Here is a 21272-nt window from a genome sequence, read left to right on the forward strand (position 1 = left end):
GGTTTTCTTGGTCATATGTTTTTTCGTTTTTTGTGTTATAACCTTCATAATAGTTCACTGCTCCACAGTGACCTTGTCCCTACTCCTTACCTTCATGAACTCATTCCTTATTATTCTATCAGTCATAGTCACTTTGATTTGACCACTGACATCCTAACTCTTCTGTCCATACTAGTACTGATAGTTTTTGGAATTTTTCCATTTTCCCTTTCATTCAGAAACTTGCTATTCACAGAGAAATGCATGCTTTCTTTTCTATTCTAGTCTTAATAAAAACATTTAAAATTGTCCCTATTCCCTTCCCCCTTGCATGCTTCATTTATTTTCCATCACAGTTCTCTACATTTAACCTTTCATAATATTTTGCTGGTGTAGTTTGGCTCTTGTTTGCTGCACCGTCATACACTGTCATGGACACTTAATGAATGAGGACTCTTGTTTAGTTTGTTCAACATCCTTTCCCCAGCACCTAGATTTAAACCTCAATGAATGTATCTGAAGGCTGCAATTTATAGAGGATGAAACTATAGAACACAGTAAATAACTTGTCCATGATCACTCACTAGTGAAAGGACAAGCTCACGTTTGAACACTGATAGTCTAAACCCACTGTTCATATTTCTCGCCACCATTGTCTGATTGGACATTTTCAGCAAAATTGTACTATGATTGCCAGAACTGAGAAAATAGAATTCATTACTATATTAAGGAAAGCATTACATAAAATACCAGGGAATGTTGAAAGGCTTATACTACTGGCAGACATTCTGTAAAACATGCTAATACCAGCCAGCGTGATTTGGACAATACTAGCTAGGTCTTCTCAAACGTCCAGGCCCAGCTCTAATCACAGAAGGAAATTCCATTAAGCAAAGAACAGTTTGCCAAATGATGTTACTGTTCTAGGAAGAGAATCTCTAATAGTCAGGGTACATACTATCCTGATGTAAAAATGGGACTCAGAAAGACTGGCTCAGCAAATAAAAAAGTATCCTTGGTTATAAACTTTCAGATTTAGCTGACCAGGGTATGTAGATGAGTCTTTTTCACAACATAATTCTAGAAACCAGGCTTCCTTGGTGACTCAGTGGCAAAGAATCCTGCTCCAATGCAGGAGCAGCAGATATGGGCCCTAGTCAGTATGATCCTCTGGAGAAGGCCCACTCTAGCATTCTTTCCTGGAAAATCCCATGGACAGAGGAACCTGGTGGGCTACAGTACATGTGATCAAAAAAAGTCTGACACAATTTGGTGAATAAACAACAAAGATCCTGGAAACTAAGTTTCTTCCATGTTGCTAATCATTTACCTCCCAAAGGCTGTCCTCTTCTGCACTGTCAAATATTGATTTTTTAAAAAAAAAATAACATTTGGTACATTTCATCACAAGGCCATCTAGTTTTGGTCTAATCGTCAATATCTAAAGTTAATTGAAAGCATAAATTCACTTAAGTACATGCATGAAAATGTTCATAAGCACTATGAATGAAAGCTAAAGAATAGAAACAGCTCAAACAACCATCAAGGGATTCATCGGAAGGACAGAAATTGAAGTGTTGCAACTGAAGCTCCATTACTTTGGCCACCTAATGGGAAGAGCTGACATATTGGAAAAGACCTTGATGCTGGGAAAGATTGAAGGCAGGAGTAGAAGGGGACGACAGAGGATGAGAAGGTTGGATGGCATCACAGACTCAATGGACATGAGTTTGAGCAAGCTCCAGAAGTTAATGGAGGACAGAAAAACCTGGCATGCTGCACTCCATGGGATCACAAGGAGTTGAACATGACTTTGTGACTGAGCAAAAACAAAATATTATTTATGAGATAAAGGAAAAGAGAGCACGGGAATTTTTTAAGAAAATGAATAAATTCCATTAAATTGAAGTCAGGAAAATAAAACAAAGGAGAAATATATAGACAAAGAAAGCAAGACATGCATATATTTTGATCCTCCAAAGATGAACACCAAGCCAAATAGACAGATAACGTATCACAAGGTACAAATAAGGTTTTTCCCCTGAAAAGAAAAAAAAAAAACTATTTTAAACTTCTTAATGAACAGATATAATGTATTCTAAGTCAATGAAAAATAATCAGCACTAAAGTATTTATTAAACTTATTTGTTATTTATTAAATTAATGTTTATATAATTTTAAGAAATAAATTTCTTTACATTTTTCTTCTCTAGCCATAAATATGAATTTTATTTCACGTGTCTTAGCAAGACAAACATTTGATGATTAGAATTGGTCTTCCTAACTTCATCAAATTTACAATAATTTATTATAGCTCCTTTATACAAACCTACAAAACCTCTCCAGAAATTCTGGCATATAAGCAGAGTTTCCCATAAGAATTCTTTTCAAGTCTACTTGACAACTGGTTTAATTATCATGATTTAATGAAAGATTCACAAGAATATTTTATTCTGACTTTCAGTTTACCCCTTTTTAGACTCTTTGTTTCTTCATGTTGGATAAATAATATTCAATAAAATTCTAAACATCTGAGGCAGACTTCACTAGAAAAAAGTTGGTTGTGTGGTATCAGTCACACATAACACATGAAATTATGGGTGCTATGAAAGGCTAGTATAACATTGGCCATACTATATTATGAAATTTAGAATAAAATGAGTTTGGATACTGAGTCAGCAGGATGATAATTGTGTAAATCTAAAGGCTTGGACTACAAGGAAATCCAACCATTCCATTCTAAAGGAGATCAATCCTGAGTGTTCATTGGAAGGACTGATGCTGAAGCTGAAACTCCAATACTTTGGCCACCTCATGCAAAGAGTAGACTTATTGGAAAAGACTCTGATGCTGGGAAGGATTGGGGGCAGGAGGAGAAGGGGACGACAGAGAATGAGATGGCTGGATGGCATCACCGACTTGATGGACATGAGTGTAAGTGAACTTTGGGAGTTGATGATGGACAGGGAGGCCTGGTGTGCTGTGATTCATGGGGTCGCAATGAGTCGGTCATGACTGAGTGACTGAACTGAACTGAACTGAAAGGCTTGATGCTGGAGTGAGCGGCTGTGAGAAGATACCCCACGTCCAAGGACAAAGGAGAAGACCCAGCAAGATGGTAGCAGGGGCAAATTCTCCTTTAGAATCAAACGCCAATCCTGCCAGAGATGCTCAGAGGGCTCAAACATACCTTGTGTGCACCAGAACCCAGAACCCCCACAGAGACTGAGAAAGAGCTGTGTCTGAGTGTCTCCTATGGAGGCACAGATCAGCAGTGGATTGCCACAGGGACAGGGGCTCTGGGTGCAGCAGACCTGGGTATGGCACAAGCCTTCATGGAGGAGGTCACCATTAACCCAACCACAGAACTGTCAGAAATTACACAGGACTGGGGAATTGATTCTTGGAGGGCACAAACAGAACGTTGTGCACCAGGACCCAGGAGAAAGGAGCAGTGACCACACAAGAAAGTGACCCAGACTTGCCCAGAAGTGCCCAGAAGTCTCCAGCAGAGGTATGGGTCTGTGGTGGCCTGCTGCAGGATTGGGGGCACTGAGTGTAGCAATACACACATGTGATCTTTTGAAGGAGGTTGCTATTATCTTCATTACCTCCACTGTAGTTTGGCCTCAGGTAAATAGCTCACCCATCAACAGAAAATCAAATTAAAGATTTACTGACCATGGCCCCACCCATCAGAACAAGACCCAGTTTCCCCCTCACTCCCTCCCTCCCACCAGGAAGCTTCCATAAGCCTCTTATTCTTCTCCACGAGAGGGCAGAAATGTTGCAAACCACAATTACAGAAAAGTAACCAATCTAATCACATGGACTACAGCCTTATCTAACTCAGTGAAACTATGAGCTATGTCCTGTAGGGCCACTCAAGATGGACCGGCCATGGTGGAGAGTTCTGACAAAATGTGGTCCGCTGGAGAAGGGAATGGCAAACCACTTCAGTATACTTGCCTTGAGAACCCCATGAACAACATGAAAAGGCAAAAAGATAGGACACTAAAACATGAAGTCCCCAGGTCGGTAAGTGCCCAATATGCTTCTGGAGATCAGTGGAGAAGTAACTCCAGAAAGAATGAAGGGATGGAACCAAAGCAAAAATAGCATCCAGTTGTGGTTGTGACTGGTGATAGAAGCAAGGTCCGATGCTGTAAAGAATAATATTGCATAGCAACCTGGAATGTTAGGTCCATGAATCAAGGCAAATTGAAAGTGGTCAAACAGGAGATGGCAAGAGTGAGCGTTGACATTTTAGGAATGAGTGAAGTAAAATGGACTGGAATGGGGGAATTTGACTCAGATGACCATTATATCTACTACGGTGGGCAAGAATCCCTTAGAAGAAATGGAGTAGCCATCATAGTTGACAAAAGAGTCCAAAATGTAGTACTTGGATGCAATCTTAAAAATGACAGAATGATCTCTGTTTGTTTCTAAGGCAAGCCATTCAATATCAAGGTAATCCAAGTCTATGCCCCAACCAGTAACACTGAAGAAGCTGAAGTTGAACAGTTCTATGAAGACCTCAGTTCAGTTCAGTTCAGTGGCTCATTCGTGTCTGACTCTTTGCGACCCCACGAATCACAGCACGCCAGACTTCCCGGTCCATCACCAACTCCCAGAGTTCCCTCAAACTCATGTCCATCGAGTCGGTGATGCCATCCAGCCATCTCATTCTCTGTCGTCCCTGTCTTCTCCCGCCCCCAATACCTCCCAGCATCAGAGTCTTTTCCAGTGAGTCAACTCTTCTCATGAGGTGGCCAAAGAGTTTCAGCTTTAGCATCAGTCCTTCCAATGAACACCCAGGATTGAGCTCCTTTAGAATGGACTGGTTGGATCTCCTTGCAGTCCAAGGGACTCTCAAGAGTCTTCTCCAGCACCACAGTTCAAAAGCATCAATTCTTCAGCCATCAGCTTTCTTCACAGTCCAACTCTCACATCCATACATGACCTTGGAAAAACCATAGCCTTGACTACAAGAGCTTTTATAAATAATACTCAAAAATGATGTCCTTTTCATTATAGGAAGTAGGAAAGTAGGAAGTCAAGAAACACCTGAAGTAACAGGCAAATTTGACCTTGGAGTACAGAATGAAGCAGGGCAAAGGCTCATAGAGTTTTGCCAAGAGAATGCACTGGTCATAGCAAACACCCTCTTCCAACAAACCAAGGGAAGATTCTACACACGGACATCACTAGATGGTCAACACTGAAATCAGATTGATTATATTTTTTGCAGCCAAAGATGGAGAAGCTCTATACAGTCAGCACAAAGAAGACCAGGAGCTGACTGTGGCTCAGATCATGAACTTCTTATTCCCAAAGTCAGACTTAAATTGAAGAAAGTAGGGAAAACCACTGGGCTTCCCTGGTGGCTCAGAGGTTAAAGCCTCTGCCTCCAATACGGGTGACCCGGGTTCGATCCCTGGGTCGGGAAGATCCCCTGGAGAAGGAAACGGTAACCCACTCCAGTATTCTTGCCTGGAGTATCCCATGGACGGAGAAGCCTGGTAGGCTACAGTCCATGGGGTCGCATAGAGTTGGACACGACTGAGCGACGGAACGGACGGACGGACGGAGGGAAAACCACTAGACCATTCAGGTATGACCTAAATCAAATCCCTTTCCTGTTCCTAATGTAACACAAATTATGTTGCAGATATTATCTTTTTTCTTCTTCCAATTGTTAAATTTGCCTCTTTTCTCTATTTCCAAGTTTTCTACTTAGGCTCATTGTCTTCTGCCGGAAATCCCATAACACTTTTAACATTGTTAAAATTTTATGCCCCTCTTTGATTTTCTACTCCCTTCCCACATATATTTTCTACCCCTTTCAACATACACTTTCTACCCCTTTCCAATCATGTAATTCATTAACCTTGTAACTGCACGATTAATCTTTTTTTATAAATGTAAAGCTGACCTTGTTACCCACCTACCCAAAAACCTATCAGTGTTTTACAATTTACTTAGAAAAAAAATCCAAATACTTATTGTGACCTACATTATCTCATTTTATTAATACTCACTATTATTCAGTGACTCTGGCCTTAAAGGAAACGCTAGTCTCTATTAAGTTCCCATGAAACAAACAAACAAAAAAACGAATTTCTATCTCAGGACAGCATCTTTAGGAAATACACTCTTTCTTATAATCCTGAATGTATTTCTTAAAGATTCCTGGAATCTTGGGATATTCTTCCTGTGATTTATTCAGTACTTGATTACTTGTCATTTTTTATGTTTTAGTTGAAATTTCACCCTCAGAAAGGAATTCTCTTAACAACATCTAAGAAGTAATTCTCCAAGGTTATCTTGATACACCATTTTTGTGTAATTTACTTGTGATACTTACAACAATCTACAGGTATCTTGATATGTGTTTTATTCTAGCCCTTTCTCATTATTGGAATAGTAGTTCCAGAGGTAAGGGACAAATAAAGTAACTGAAACTTTAATATCTCTTGGAACAAGTAGGAAACAAATAAGATTATATTGTTGTTGTCCAGCTCTTTGTGACCCCATGAACTGCAGCATGCCAGGCTTCCCTCTCCTTCACTATCTCCCAGAATTTGCTTAAACTCATGTCCATTGAGTCAGTAATGCCATCCAACTATCTCATCCTCTGTCACCGCCCCCTCCTTCTTCCCTCAATATTTCCCAGCATCAGGTTCTTTACCAATGAGTCAGCTCTTTGTATTAGGTGGCCAAAGTATTGGAGCTTCAGCATCAGCCCTTCCAATGAATATTCAGAGTTGATTTCCTTTAAGATTGACTGGTTTGACCTCTTTGCTGTCCAAGGGACTCTTACAAGTCTTCTCCAGCATCACAGTTTGAAAGTATGCTCACAATTTGAAAGTATGCATCACAATTTGAAAGTATGCACAATTTCTTGTATGCTCAGCCTTCTAGTATGACTCAAAGTAATTAAGAGGAAGAAAGATTTGGAGTCAGAAACGACTAATATCAAATACTCCAAACTGTTTGGTGTTATTACTGCCTTATTTCTTTAATTGTTTAATTGTTTTTATATCACTGCTTCATTTTTAAAAATTTCACTGCAGAATTTTTTTTTTTAATATTCTTTAGGAGAAGAGCTATCAATAACTCTGGTCTTTTACTGATCAGACATTAATGATACATATCTTTAAAAAATTACTTTACTGAGTTATGATTGACATAAAAGAGCTGTACGTGGTTAATGTATACAATTTGATGAATTTGAAAATAAGTATATATTAGTGATACAGTTACCAAAAATCTATGCCGTAAACATATCCACCATTCCCAAAAGTATCGTTCTGCCCATTTTATTATTATGATTATTTTATACATATACATAATTAACTTTTTGTTAAAGGGTAGATCTTATATTAAATGATGAAATAGTGTTGATTCTCAGGATCTAAATTTTACCTTTTCATATAAGAGACTGTGATAGAACATTTAAAGCCACAGACCATTACTGAGATCAATTAAAAGTGAGAAGGGATGCTAATTGACTTTGTAACAGGAAGCCATCCTTTAAGAAGATATTTCTAGAAAATTATTATAATTCCATGCTGATTCTTTGGCAACTATATGCAATGTAATTTTCAGAGAAATCTTATTAAAATAAAATGTTTAGCATTATTACAGCAATAAAAATTATCAAAAGTATAAAAATGACAGAATTTGAAATTTCAGTCTACATTGAATAAATATTAATACAAGGATGGACTAAAGAAAAGAGGGCAGAATGTGGTTGGATCAGTGGTACAGTGGTGAAGAATCTACCTGCCAATGCAGGAGATGTTGGTTTGATCTGTGGATCAGGAAGATCATCTGGAGGAGGAAATAGCAACCCACTCTGGTATTCTTGCCTGAAAAATCGCAGGGACAGAGGAGCCTGACAATCTACAGTCCATGGGCTCACAAAAAAACTTGGACATGATTTAGCGACTAAATAATATTTAAAAATGACTAGATCATGCGTTTGGAGAAGGAAATGGCAACCCACTCCAGTGTTCTTGCCTGGAGAATCCCAGGGATGGCGGAGCCTGGTCGGCTGCCGTCTATGGGGTCGCACAGAGTCGGACAAGACTGAAGTGACTTAGCAGCAGCAGCAGCAGATCATGCATTATTCAGAAGCAAATATTTTCAAATTAAAGATCACAAGGAACGTTGAATTATTTGGAAGCATATAATTACTCAAGAGTTTCTCACATGCAGTGCAGAAATCAATATGATGCCATGATATGAATCATGGTTTTAAATATTTTCAAGCTAATAAAATATCCATTCTGCTGCTGCTGCTAAGTCGCTTCAGTTGTGTCTGACTCTGTGCGACCCCATAGACGGCAGCCCACCAGGCTATCCTGTCCCTGGCATTCTCCAGGCAAGGGTACTGGAGTGGGTTGCCATTTCATTCTCCAAATAAGATATCCATAACTTAATAAAATTCAATGGATTGGATCTTCAAAATATTCATAATGTTGGATCATCTATTTAATTTGCCACATTTGAATATTCTCTTTAATAGATGATTTCAAATTTGATTTAATAGACCTAGAAACATGAGTTCATTAAATTCCCCTAGGAAATAACATCCAAAGGATGCTTTTGCCATCTATTGACAGTCCTAGAAAATAATTCCTTAATTTCTAACCAAGGCTCTTTTTCTTCCATATAGATGACTTTCCAAACTCATACATGGCTAATGGAAATTTCACCCAAGTAACTGAGTTTATTCTCACAGGAGTGTCAGAATGTCCAGACTTCCAGATCCCACTCTTCTTTGTCATCCTGGTCATCTATGGACTGACAGTGACAGGAAACCCAAGCATCATCGCCCTCACCAGTGTGGGCTCCCGACTTCAGACCCCCATGTAGTTCTTCCTCAGGTACTTGGCCATCATCAATCTTGGCAATTCAACTGTCTTTGCCCCTAAAATGCTGATCAATTTTTTAGTAAAAAACATACCACCTCCTTCTATGAATGTGTCACCAAACTAGGAAGGTTCTTGGTTTTCACTGTAGCTGAGGTGCTCATGTTAGCTGTGATGGCCTATGACCCCTATGCAGCCATTTGTCACCCCCTACTCTACACGACGGTGCTATCTCGGCAGACCTGCCTTCTTCTCATTTCCCTCACGTACCTCTATAGCTTTTCCACAGCTGTTGTAGCTTCATGTTGTGTATTTTCTGTGTCTTATTGTTCTTCCCATGTAATAAATCATTTTACTGTGATACTGTCCCCCTGTTAGCATTGTCTTGCTCTGATACTTCATTACCAGAAACAGTAGTATTCATATCTGCATCTACAAACGTGATGTTTTCCGTAACTGTAGTTGTAGCATCTTATTTCAACATCATTTTGTCCATTCTAAGGATACTTTCATCAGAAGGAAGGAAAAGAGACTTCTCCACATGTGCTTCACATATGACAGCTGTGTCAATCTTCTATGGAACTCTGCTTTTCATGTATTTACAGCCTCAAAATAACCATTCATTGGATACTGATAAAATGGCCTCCATGTTTTACACACTGGTGATCCCCAAGCTGAATCCCATGATCTACAGCCTGAGGAACAAGGACATGAAGGCTGCCCTGAGGAAATTTTTGACAAATTAGTGATGCAATGTTAAAACTCTATAGTTCACTGAAGAGATGGTGAAGTCAGGCTACCATTGTGTGGCATATAGTCTGAACAACATTAGAAGCTAAAGGAATGGATGATTTTCCCATTTTACAATTTCTGTTTTGAGAAAAGGTCTTAGTCCACATCTTTCAAACAGAAATCTTGAATACAAGCCCCTTTTCCTAATCCAAAAAGTGAAAAATTTGAGACAGCAGCCACAGAAATTTTGGGGTTGAATTGGAAAAACAGCTAGTGAAAGTCAGAGCCATATTATTTGTACAAAATCTGTGCAATTCACTGGTCTCAAAGCACATAGGTATGGAGAGTTCAGTATCCCAGGAAAGGGTGTGTGTGTGTGTGTGTGTGTGTGTGTGTGCATGTGTTCAGTCATGTCTGACACTTTGAGACACTGTGGACCGTAGCCCACCAGGCTCCTCTGTCCATTGAATTTTCCAGGCAAGAATATTCAAATGGTTTGTCATTTCTTCCTCCAGGAAATTGTCCTGACCAAGGGATAAAAACCCACATCTCCTGTGTCTCTTGCAGGTGCATTCTTTACCACTGAACCACCGTGGAATCCCAGACAAGGCTAAAAATATAAAGAAATATTTATGCAACCATTCATGAGACAGAGTTTGTAGTTAGACACAAACTTTCTTAATTTTTTCTAAAATAAAAAGGAAAAGAACAAATAAAATCAACTCTCTTAAGATTGTAACAATATTTAGAAATCATCACAGTATGATGTCCCCATGTCCAACATAGACTCCAAGTCCCCTGAACATCAATGCTTTCAAGAGAATTAGAGTCATCCTGGAAGTGACAACAGAGAGTGATTCTGTGTTCTCCTGCTCCCTTCTCAGCCTTCAGTGTCGGTCTGTGTACCTTCAGTTCAGTTCAGTTGCTCAGTCGTGTCCGACTCTCCGCGACCCCATGAATCACAGCACGCCAGGCCTCCCTGTCATCACCAACTCCCGGAGTACACTCAAACTCATGTCCACAGAGTCGGTGATGCCATCCAGCCATCTCATTCTCCGTCGTCCCCTTCTCCTCCCGCCCCCAACCTTTCCCAACATCAGAGTCTTTTCCAGTGAGTCAACTCGTCGCATGAGGTGGCCAAAGTATTGCAGTTTCAGCTTTAGCATCAGTCCCTCCAATGAACACCCAGGATTGATCTTCTTTAGAATGGACTGGTTGGATCTCCTTGCAGTATAAGGGACTCTCAAGAGTCTTCTCCAACACCACAGTTCAAAAGCATCGATTCTTCGGCGATCAGCTTTCTTCACAGTCCAACTCTCACATCCATACATGACCACGGGAAAAACCATAGCCTTGACTAGACGGACCTTGGTTTGCAAAGTAATGTCTCTGCTTTTTAATATACTATCAAGGTTGGTCATAACTTTCCTTCCAAGGAGCAAACGTCTTTTAATTTCATGGCTGCAATCAGCATCTGCAGTGATTTTGGAGCCCCCCAAAATAAAGTCTGACACTGTTTCCACTGTTTCCCCATCTATTTCCCATGAAGTGATGGGACCAGTACCTTAGGTTGGGATTTTTTCAGCTTTATGTCCTCTCCTACCCACTTCATCTTCTTCATCCCAATGTGTTTTGTACACATGGAACTCTTTGCTGGAAGAGACTGTTCTGCCCTCTTCAGTGGTAGCAAAACTCTTCTTTGTAAAATTTCAAGATCGTGGGTCAAAGTGCTAAAGAGAAAAATAAAAAAATAAAACTTCTCAAATAAAATTTGAAAAAGTAATTTTATCTATCACACTTATAAAAATTCTAAAAATTCAATGAAAAGAAAAATCTCAATTAAAATGAACAAAATTTAGACATGTAAGATGGAGATATATGAATGAACAGCAAGTATATAGAAAAGTGTTCAGTATTATTAACCATCAAGTAAATAAAAATCAAGGAGAAGGCAATGACAAACCACTCCAGTACTCTTGCCTGGAAAATCCCACGGATGGAGGAGCCTGGTAGGCTGCAGTCCATGGGATCACTAAGAGTCGGACACGACTGAACGACTTCATTTTCAATTTTCACTTTCATGCACTGGAGAAGGAAATGGCAACCCACTCCAGTGTTCTTGCCTGGAGAATCCCAGGGACAGGGGCGCCTGGTGGGCTGCCATCTATGGGGTCGCACAGAGTCGGACATGACTGAAGTGACTTAGCAGCAGCAGCAGCAAATGAAAATCAAACTCACAGTATTAGTTTTTTTTTTCTTTTTTAGCAAAGTTTTTATTAAATCATTTTTAAATGCAATATTAGTTTCTAATCCAGTTTCAATTTATGAATCTTTTTTTAAAATATAATTTTGACTTCAAATATTGGCAAGTATGTGGGGAAAGTATGAATTCTCATACATGGTTTTAGGTAATGAAAATGCAAGAGTTAGCTTAGAAATCTGCAGTTTGTTATAATGTTAAATATATAGTTATCTATGTTCCAGTAATTTCCCTCATAGATCTATTACTAGGGAAATTAATACATCTATACACATGCATGTTAAGTCACTTTAGTTGCACCCGACTCTTTGCAACACTATGGACTCCTCTGTCCATGGAATTCACCAAGGAAGAATATTGGAGTGGGTTGCCATGCCCTCTTCCAGAGGATCTTTCCAACCCAGGGATGGAAACTGCATCTCATCTCTTATGTCTCCTTCATTGGCAGGTGGGTTCTTTTCCCCCGGGAAGCCCCATATGCACACATACAGTTATATAGGAGTGTTAACACTAGACTTATTACAAGCCAAACTTCAAATACCCATCAGTAAGAGGATAGTTAAAGATGGGATATATGCATGCAGTCAATTATTGTATATCTGTATAAATGCAGCACAGATAAATTTCAATATCACTATGCTGAGTGAAAGACTACTTATTTGAAACTGTTTATTGTGTGATTCCACTTATATGAAATTCAGAAACAGGGAAAATTAGCTTATAGCAGCAGTAAGTGGAAGTTGAAGGATGTTGTTCAGCATTATAATGGGAGTAGCCTAGGGTTTAGGGATATTTGGGGGGGCATTTGAAATATCAGGGACCATTTTTGGTGTTCTATATCTTGATTTAGGTATTAGGAAAAAATGGCTCATTTACTAAAGCATACCTGTTTTTACATTTTAGATCCATCTTTAACTAGATCATCTTTAACTATGAATTTCCCTCTATTCTACATGAGGAAGTAACAGAGGAAGACAGCATGGGTAAATGTTACAAGAGGGAATATATTATTTTCTGTTATATTTTAATGTCTATGAAGTTGTGGTGAACATTATGCAAGAATGATGAGATAGCTCAGAAAACAGTACCATTTAGACTATTATTATTGTAACACATTGCACTGCAAGAATTATGTGTTTGTCGTATTAAAGGTCAATGTATGTATATCACTTAAAGATGAGCTTTAATTTCAAATCTTCTAGTCACCAATTACATGTTTTTGATCAAATGATACAGTTTGTCTTAGCTTGGTGTCTGGATGTGGGGATAGTAATATCTATATCATATAGGTCAAATGATATATTTTTAACCCAGGGCCTACTACTTATTTTACTGGAAAAATAAAAAAAAGAAGCTATGCAGCTATGATGACTCATTTACAAATTTATCGTGACTTTTTGAACTGTTCCAGTTTTGCTGAAATAGAACTCATACAGTAATGCCTTTATTGTTATTTAAATCACTGACTCTGTGAGTAAGTACTTTATGGCATGTAGGTCTTCATGGAACTCTACAGATCGTTTATGCTGCTTTCTTCCTTTCCTTAAATTATCCCTTACAAATTTTCCACTAGAGAATATGCAAAATACCCCGGAGAATTAGCAGGTACCACAGGCAATTTCTTTTTTAAATCTCTCAGATTATTTAAATTCCATACTACTTCCTCAGGAACATTACAAAGAAAGAGGAAAAGCATATATTCTCCCTACCCAAAGAAATATCAGAACTTAAGAGCAGAAAATCCAGTTCTTCATAAAGGTGAGCATATAAAAAAAAAAATTGATTTTGATAAAAACTCTGGTGTTGGTAATTTCCCTTGATTCTTAGATTCTGACTAAGGACACTTTAATGGTCTGCTTATTCTTTACACGACAAAAATGTCATTATTTCCTTTGCTAATTGGTTTCCCTGGAATAGGATGGTAGTTTTAAAGGCATTAATCCTATAACTTGACTGCATGTCATATATCCTTCAATTTGTGAAAGTCAAAAGTGCTATTTGGATATTGCAAGTGAAGAAGAAGTTACAGGTACCTGAAAATAATCATCACCAATTTAAATAAGAGAATCCACTTATGTTAGTATTTCCAGATAAAATACAGGCTGTTCAGTGGCATTTAAATTTCAGATCAACAACAAATACTTTTTAGTATTTGCTTAATATAATATTTGTTTTTTTATAAATATACCCAATGCAATATTTGGAAAATAATAACTTAAACTACGCAATATTCATGAAACATTGTATATACCTAAAATAATTTTATTTATTTTAAAATTGACTCTGAAGTGAAGTGAAGTGAAAGTTGCTCTGTTGTGTCCAACTCTTTGTGACCCCATGGACTATACAGTCCATGGAATTCTCCAGGCCAGAATATTGTGGGTATAACGGAATGGGTAGCTGTTCCCTTCTCCAGGGGATCTTCTCAACCCAGGGATTTAACCCAGGTTTCCCACTTTGCAGGGGAATTCTCTACCAGCTGAACCACTAGGGAAGCCCCCAAGTAATTTTAATATATGGATATGCATATTCTACTGTATGAAAATAACTCCCATGCATCAAAAAATAAAGAAAATCTCTCAGTCGTGTCCGACTCTTTGCGACCCCATGGACTGTAGCTTACCAGGCTCCTCTGTCCATGGGATTTTCCAGGCAAGAATACTGGAGTGGGTTGCCATTTCCTTTTCCAGAGGATCTTCCTGACATAGGAATCGAACCAGTGTCTCCTGCATTGTAGGCAGACACTTTACCATCTGAGCTACCAGCGAAGTCCTAAATTTGCATAATTTTTGTGTTTGTTTTTCTTGCTGGTTTCTTAGCACTTGTTTGTTTGTTTTTCAGAAAAGATTTTATAAACTTAGTGAGTAGACTGGTAAAAAAGTATAATGATTTTTTAAGAGTTATGAGAAAGTCATGAACCCCACGTAACTCCTAACTGCTATCACCAGGGCTGAAGGTTGAAAGATCAGTCATCCCGTTGCATGCTTTTTGTATTCTGTCTACTCTAAGTATTAGTTCTCAATGAAAGTGAAAAGTGAAAGTGAAGTCGCTCAGTCGTGTCCAACTCTTCGCGACCCCATGGACTGTAGCCTACCAGGCTCCTCCGTCCGTGGGATTCTCCAGGCAGGAGTACTGGAGTGGGGTGCCATTTCCTTCTCCAGGAGATCTTCCCGACCCGGGGATCGAACTGGGGTCTCCCGCATTGCAGGCAGACGCTTAGAAAATGTTGCACTAGGATATTAAAAAATGATCAGAGATATCTTTTCCCAAATAAGAAGAATCGGCAGGGTATCCCTATCTATTTAAGATATCGAAGCATTTCTTTTGGGTAAATAACCAGAAGTTGTAAGTTGAATCACATGGGGAATTGCTAATCAACAAATATAGTTTCATTTACATAAGATTGAATAAGACATAGAGATCCACTGTACAATATAGTACCTCTAATTAACAATACTGTACAATTGACCCATAAATCATTTAATGGGGCATATTGCATGCTATCGGAGAAGGCAATGGCAAGCCACTCCAGTACTCTTGCCTGGAAAATCCCATGGATGGAGGAGCCTGGTGGGCTGCAGTCCGTGGGGTCGCTAAGGGTCGGACACGACTGAGCGACTTCACTTTCACTTTTCACTTTCACACATTGGAGAAGGAAATGGCAACCCACTCCAGTGTTTTTGCCTGGAGAATCCCAGGGACAGGGGAGCCTGGTGGGCTGCTGTCTATGGGGTCACACAGTTGGACATGGCTGAAGTGACTTAGCAGCAGCAGCAGCAGCAGCAATGCATGCTATATATTCTTAAAGCAGAAAGTTAAAATCAAAATTAAAAAAAGAATGGGCAAGGTAAAAGCATCTGGAATTTAAGAAGGAGACAGTAACTGACACTGAGCGTGGAGACACCCTCAGTAAGCATTAGAATAGCCCCGCTCCAGTGCTCTCGCTCGGAAAACCCCATGACGGCGGAGCCTGGGGCGCTGCGGTCCATGGAATCGCTGAGAGTTGGAACAATACTGAGCGACTTCACTTTCACTTTTCACTTTCATGCACTGGAGAAGGAAATGGCAACCCACTCCAGTGTTCTTGCCTGGAGAATCCCAGGGACGGGGGAGCCTGGTGGCTGCCGTCTCTGGGGTCGCACAGAGTTGGACACGACTGAAGCGACTTAGCAGCAGCAGCAGCAGCAGCAGCACAGCTGAAGACTTCAGAGTCTTAGGACTGATACTAGAAATCTGAATTCCTTTGCTTAATCCAATGTGTCTCTCTTTGTACAATGAAACCCATGACAGCAGACCAGGCAACACCTGGTCCTTATCTATGCATGAGGGAAGAGCCTGAAAGCAGAGTGGGACTCGGTAGAGAAACAGCCATTTCCTTCTCCAGGGGATCTTTCAGGGATTGAACCTGGGTCTCCTGCATTGTGGGCTTCCCTGGTGGCTCAGAGGCTAACGCGTCTGCCTCCGATGCGGGAGACCCGGGTTCGATCCCTGGGTCGGGAAGATCCCCTGGAGAAGGAAATGGTAACCCACTCCAGTATTCTTGCCTGGAGAATCCCATGGATGGAGAAGCCTGGTAGGCTACAGTCCCCGGGGTCGCAAAGAGTCGGACACGACTGAGTGACTGAACAGAACAGAACTCCTGCATTGCAGGCAGATTCTTTACCACCTGGGCCACCACAGAAGCCCAGAGAAACAGCAGAAAATACTATCTAGGAAAGAGGAATAGAACTGGCTCAGCAGCCTTCAGTATTGCCTTTCTTTCTCAACCCCACTCCTTGGATTGGACTAGATTCCTGGTTTGATAAGAGAAAATAACAGCTAAGAATAAAAGGTTTATATTCTAGATTGTGTGCTCTTAGTTCAACTGGTACTTTTTTGTGTTTTTTTTTGGTAATTAATTAATTTTTTATTGGAGGCAAATTATTTTACAATATTATATTGGTTGGTTTTGCCATACATTGACATGAATTTGCCCCAGGTTTACATAAGTTCCCCCTCCTGAACCTCGCTCCCACCTCCTTCCTCCCTTTATCCTCCCTCTGGGTCATCCCCGCATGCCAGCTCCGAGCATCCTATAACATGCATCGACCCTGAACTAGTGATTCGTTTCACATATGACAACATACGTGTTTCAATGCCATTCTCCCAAATCATCCCACCCTCACCCTCTCCCACAGAGTCCCAAAGACTGTTCCATACATCTGTGTCTCTTTTGCTGTCTTGTATACAGGGTTATCATTTGCATCTTTCTAAATTCCATATATATGCGTTAGTATACTGTATTGGTGTTTTTCTTTCTGGCTTACTTCACTCTGTATAATAGGCTCCAGTTTCATCCACCTCATTAGAACTGATTCAAATGTATTCTTTTTAATGGCTGAGTAATACTCCATTGTGTATATGTACCAAAGCTTTCTTATCGATTCGTCTGCAGATGGACATCTAGGTTGCTTCCATGTCCTAGCTATTATAAACAGTGCTGCAATGGACATTGGAGTACATGTGTCTCTTTCAATTCTGGTTTCCTCGGTGTGTATGCCCAGGAGTGCGATTACTGGATCATATGGCATCAACTGGTACTTTTGAATGTCAGTAGGCAAGCCACTCCAGTACTCTTGCCTAGAAAATCCCATGGATGGAGGAGCTTGGTAGGCTGCAGTCTGTGGGGTCGCTAAAGGTCAGACACGACTGAGCGACTTCACTTTCACTTTTCACTTTCATGCATTGGAGAAGGAAATGGCAACCCACTCCAGTGTTCTTGCCTGGAGAATCCCAGGGACGGGGGAGCCTGATGGACTGCTGTCTGTGGGGTCGCACAGAGTCAGAGACGACTGGAGTGACTTAGCAGCAGCAGCAGGGAAACAGAAAGATTGAGATGGAAATTTAGATTTCAAAAAGGCTGTCCAATGTGATATGAACAGAAAAAATGATATGTATCTGATTGTAGAATGCATTGAAAACAAAGCCAAAGCTTTTTCAATTATTCTAAAAATAGCTCAGATTACATGCTACCCCAAAGTTTTTTAATGACTGTTATCTGACTATCAGCTAATATGAATCATGACGTGGAGACCAGAAGGATACAATAGTCCATGACAGTGTTAATGCAAGCTTGACCTAAGGAGGTAGGTGACGGGGTGCTTAGGATGGCAAATATCATGAAAATTGGCAAAAGAAAAAAAAAAAACAAACCACAATGTGGAACTCTGACAGAAAATTAGAGGATGGATACAATGTTTGTGCTTTACAGTGGCTACTTTTTAATATTTATTTTTTTCCATTTAGGAAAAGTATATAAGCTGGAGTAAACTAGATTTCAGCAGAAGTAGACAAGCTGACATAATTTGGAAACATGATTTCAGGAAACTCCACCTCAGGAATTGCTCTTGTCATCTAACAACAATCCAAGAAAATAATTACTTAGAAGTTTGTAACCACATTTTCTTTTCTTTCCCAAATAGATTAATTTCCAAACTCATACATGGCTAATGGAAATTTCACCCGAGTCACTGAGTTTATTCTCACAGGAATTTCGGAATGTCCAGACCTCCAGATCCCACTCTTTGTCTTCCTGGTCATCTAAAGATTGACTGTGACAGGGAACCTAAGCATCATCACCTTCACCAGTGTGGGCTCCCGACTTCAGACCCCCATATATTTCTTCCTCAGGCACTTGGGCCATTATCTACCTTGGCAATTCAACTGTCATTGCTCCTAAAATGCTGATCAACTTCTTAGTAAAGAAACACACCACCTCCTACTGTGAATGTGCCATTCAGCTAGGCGGGTTCTTGGTTTGCATCGCAGCTGATATTTTCATGTTAGCTCTGATGGCCTATGGCCACTATGTGGCCATTTGTCACCCCTGCTCTACATGGCAGTGGTGTCTCGGTGGATCTGCCTTCTGCTAGTTTCCCTCACATACCTCCATAGCTTTTCCACATCGATTGTGACTTTGTTTTCTGTATTCTCAATGGCTTATTGCTCTTTTAATGTAATCAATCATTTTTACTGTGATACTGTCCCTTTCTTAGCATTGCCCTGCTCCGATACTTCCTTTCCAGAAACAGTAGTATTCATATCTGCATCTAAAAACTTGATGTTTTCCATAACTGTAGTTGTAGCATCTTATTTCAACATCATTTTGTCCATTCTAAGGATACATTCATCAGAAGGAAGGAAAAGAGCCTTCTCCACATGTGCTTCACATATGACAGCTGGGTCAGTCTTCTATGGAACTCTGCTTTTCATGTATTTTCAGCCTCGAGATAACCATTCATTAGAAACCGATAAAATGTCTTCAGTGTTTTATACACTGGTGATTCCCATGCTGAATCCCAGGATTTACAGCCTGAGGAACAAGGACATGAAGGCTTCCTTGAAGAGATTTCTGACAAATGTGTGTTGCTGATGTCTTTTAGAACTCTATAGGTCAATGAAGAGATGGTTAAGATAGGCTGCCATTGTGTGGAGGGGATTCTTACATCATTAGAAGCTAAAGGAATGGGCTATTTTCCCATTTTACAATTTCTATTTTGCGGAAAGGTCCTAGTTTGCACCATTCAAATAGAAATCTTGAATACAACCCAGGTTTTCTGATCTAAGAAACAAAAATGTTTGAGCCAATGGTTACAGAAATTTGGGGACTAAATTGAAGAAAAGAGCCAGTGAAAGTCAGATCCTTATTCTTTGTATGAATTTTCCAGTTCACTGATTCCGATGCATATGGCTGTGGGGGACAATTCCAGTACCCCAGAAAAAGGATAAAATATGAACTAGTATTTATGAAATCACCCATGAGGCAGAGTCTGTAGTTTAACACAAACCTTGTTAATTAAAAAAAAAAAAAAGAAAAAAAAAAGAAAAAGAACAAATAAAATCAACTCACTTAAGAAGATGACAGTACTCAGATATCTTCAGAGCAGAGTGTCACCATGTCCAAAACAGACTCCAGATTTCCTAACACACCAGTATATTCAATGCAACAAAATTAGAGTAATGTTTGAAGTGACAGGGCTTCCCTGGTGGGTCAGATGATAAAGAACCTGCCTGCAGTGTGAGAGACCTGAGTTTGGCCCCTGGGTTGGGAAGATCTCCTGGAGCTGGGCAGGGCAATCCATTCCAGTATTCTTGGGGCTTTCCTGGTGTCTCAGAGGGTAAAGCATCTGCCTGCAATGCAGGAGACCCGGGTTCGATCTCTGGGTCGGGAAGATTCCCTGGAGAAGGAAATGGCAACCCACTCCAATATTCTTGCCTGGAGAATCCCATGGACATAGGAGCCTCATAGGCTATAGTCCACGGGGTCGCAAAGAATTGGACATGACTGAGAGACTTCACTGTCTTTTCTTTCTTTCTTTTGAAGTGATGACAGATTCTCAGTTTTCCTGCTTCCTTTCCTGTCTTTAGAATGTTCCTCTCTGTGCCTTAGCCTGCAATTTTATCAGTTTTATGGCCTCTCATACCCACTTCATCTCCTGCATTCCAAACTGCTTTGCCTGGAACTTTTTGGAGGGAGAGGGTTTTCCACACTTTCTACTGATCGCACAACTCTGTGTTGTATCACTGTAGCGAATTGAGACAGAACTAAACAGAAACATCAGAAGCAAGAAAGTCTAGGGAAAAAAATCTGAAAAAGTAGTTTTATCTAGCAAACTTTAATATTCAAAAAATCAATAAAAAGAAGAAAATAATTAAAATGGACAAATATTAAAACTGTAAGATGTGGGTATATGAATAACCAAGTACATAGAAAAGTGTCCACTTTCACTAGCCGACAAGTAAACAAAAATTCAACTAACAATGACATTATTTTATCCCAGCTCCATTTATAAGTTATTTAAAAAATATCTACCTTAAATATTGCTAAGGAGATGGGGAAAACAGAATTCTCATACATGGCTTTTGGTAATGTAAAATGTTACCATAAGTTCAGAAAGTTAGCAGGTTCTTATAAAGTTAAATATGCATCTGTTTATGTTACAGTAATTATTTCTTAGATCTATAACTAGTAAAAATAATTCATATATACACACAAATGCTAAAGTAGGAAGTCAAGAAACACCTGGAGTAACAGACAAATTTGGCATTGGAGTACACAGTGAAGCAGGACAAAGGCTAATAGAGTTCTGCCAAGAGAACGCACTGGTCCTAACCAATGTGGTTCTTTGTAGGAATTCTCTTCCTGGATTGTATGTGGCTGCTATCTAACTGTGCTCACATGGCCTCTTCTGTGTGTGTATGGGAGAGTGTGATGTTTGTGTGTGTTTATGTGTAAAAGTTGGAAAAATCTCATGCAATTTCCTCAAAATTAAAGTAAGAATATTAACGAGTGGAAACAGAAGTCAGAGTGTAACACAACTGGAAGCAGCCTTCTCAAGCCTAGTTCTTCTCAAGCAGAGTTACACCACATGTATGAAATG

General features: G+C 39.8%; 2 pseudogenes; both read left to right on the forward strand.

Annotated features, from left to right (window-relative positions):
* The first annotated feature begins 8685 nt into the window (after positions 1–8685).
* On the forward strand, positions 8686–9607 carry LOC129560295 (olfactory receptor 8J1-like; annotated as a pseudogene).
* Positions 9608–18334: 8727 nt separating this feature from the next.
* Positions 18335–19284, forward strand: LOC129560039 (olfactory receptor 8J3-like; annotated as a pseudogene).
* Positions 19285–21272: the final 1988 nt, after the last annotated feature.

This window comes from Moschus berezovskii, chromosome 16, assembly GCF_049115385.1.
Source record: "Moschus berezovskii isolate FMDL1 chromosome 16, NW_MosBer_1.0, whole genome shotgun sequence".
NCBI lineage: Eukaryota > Metazoa > Chordata > Mammalia > Artiodactyla > Moschidae > Moschus > Moschus berezovskii.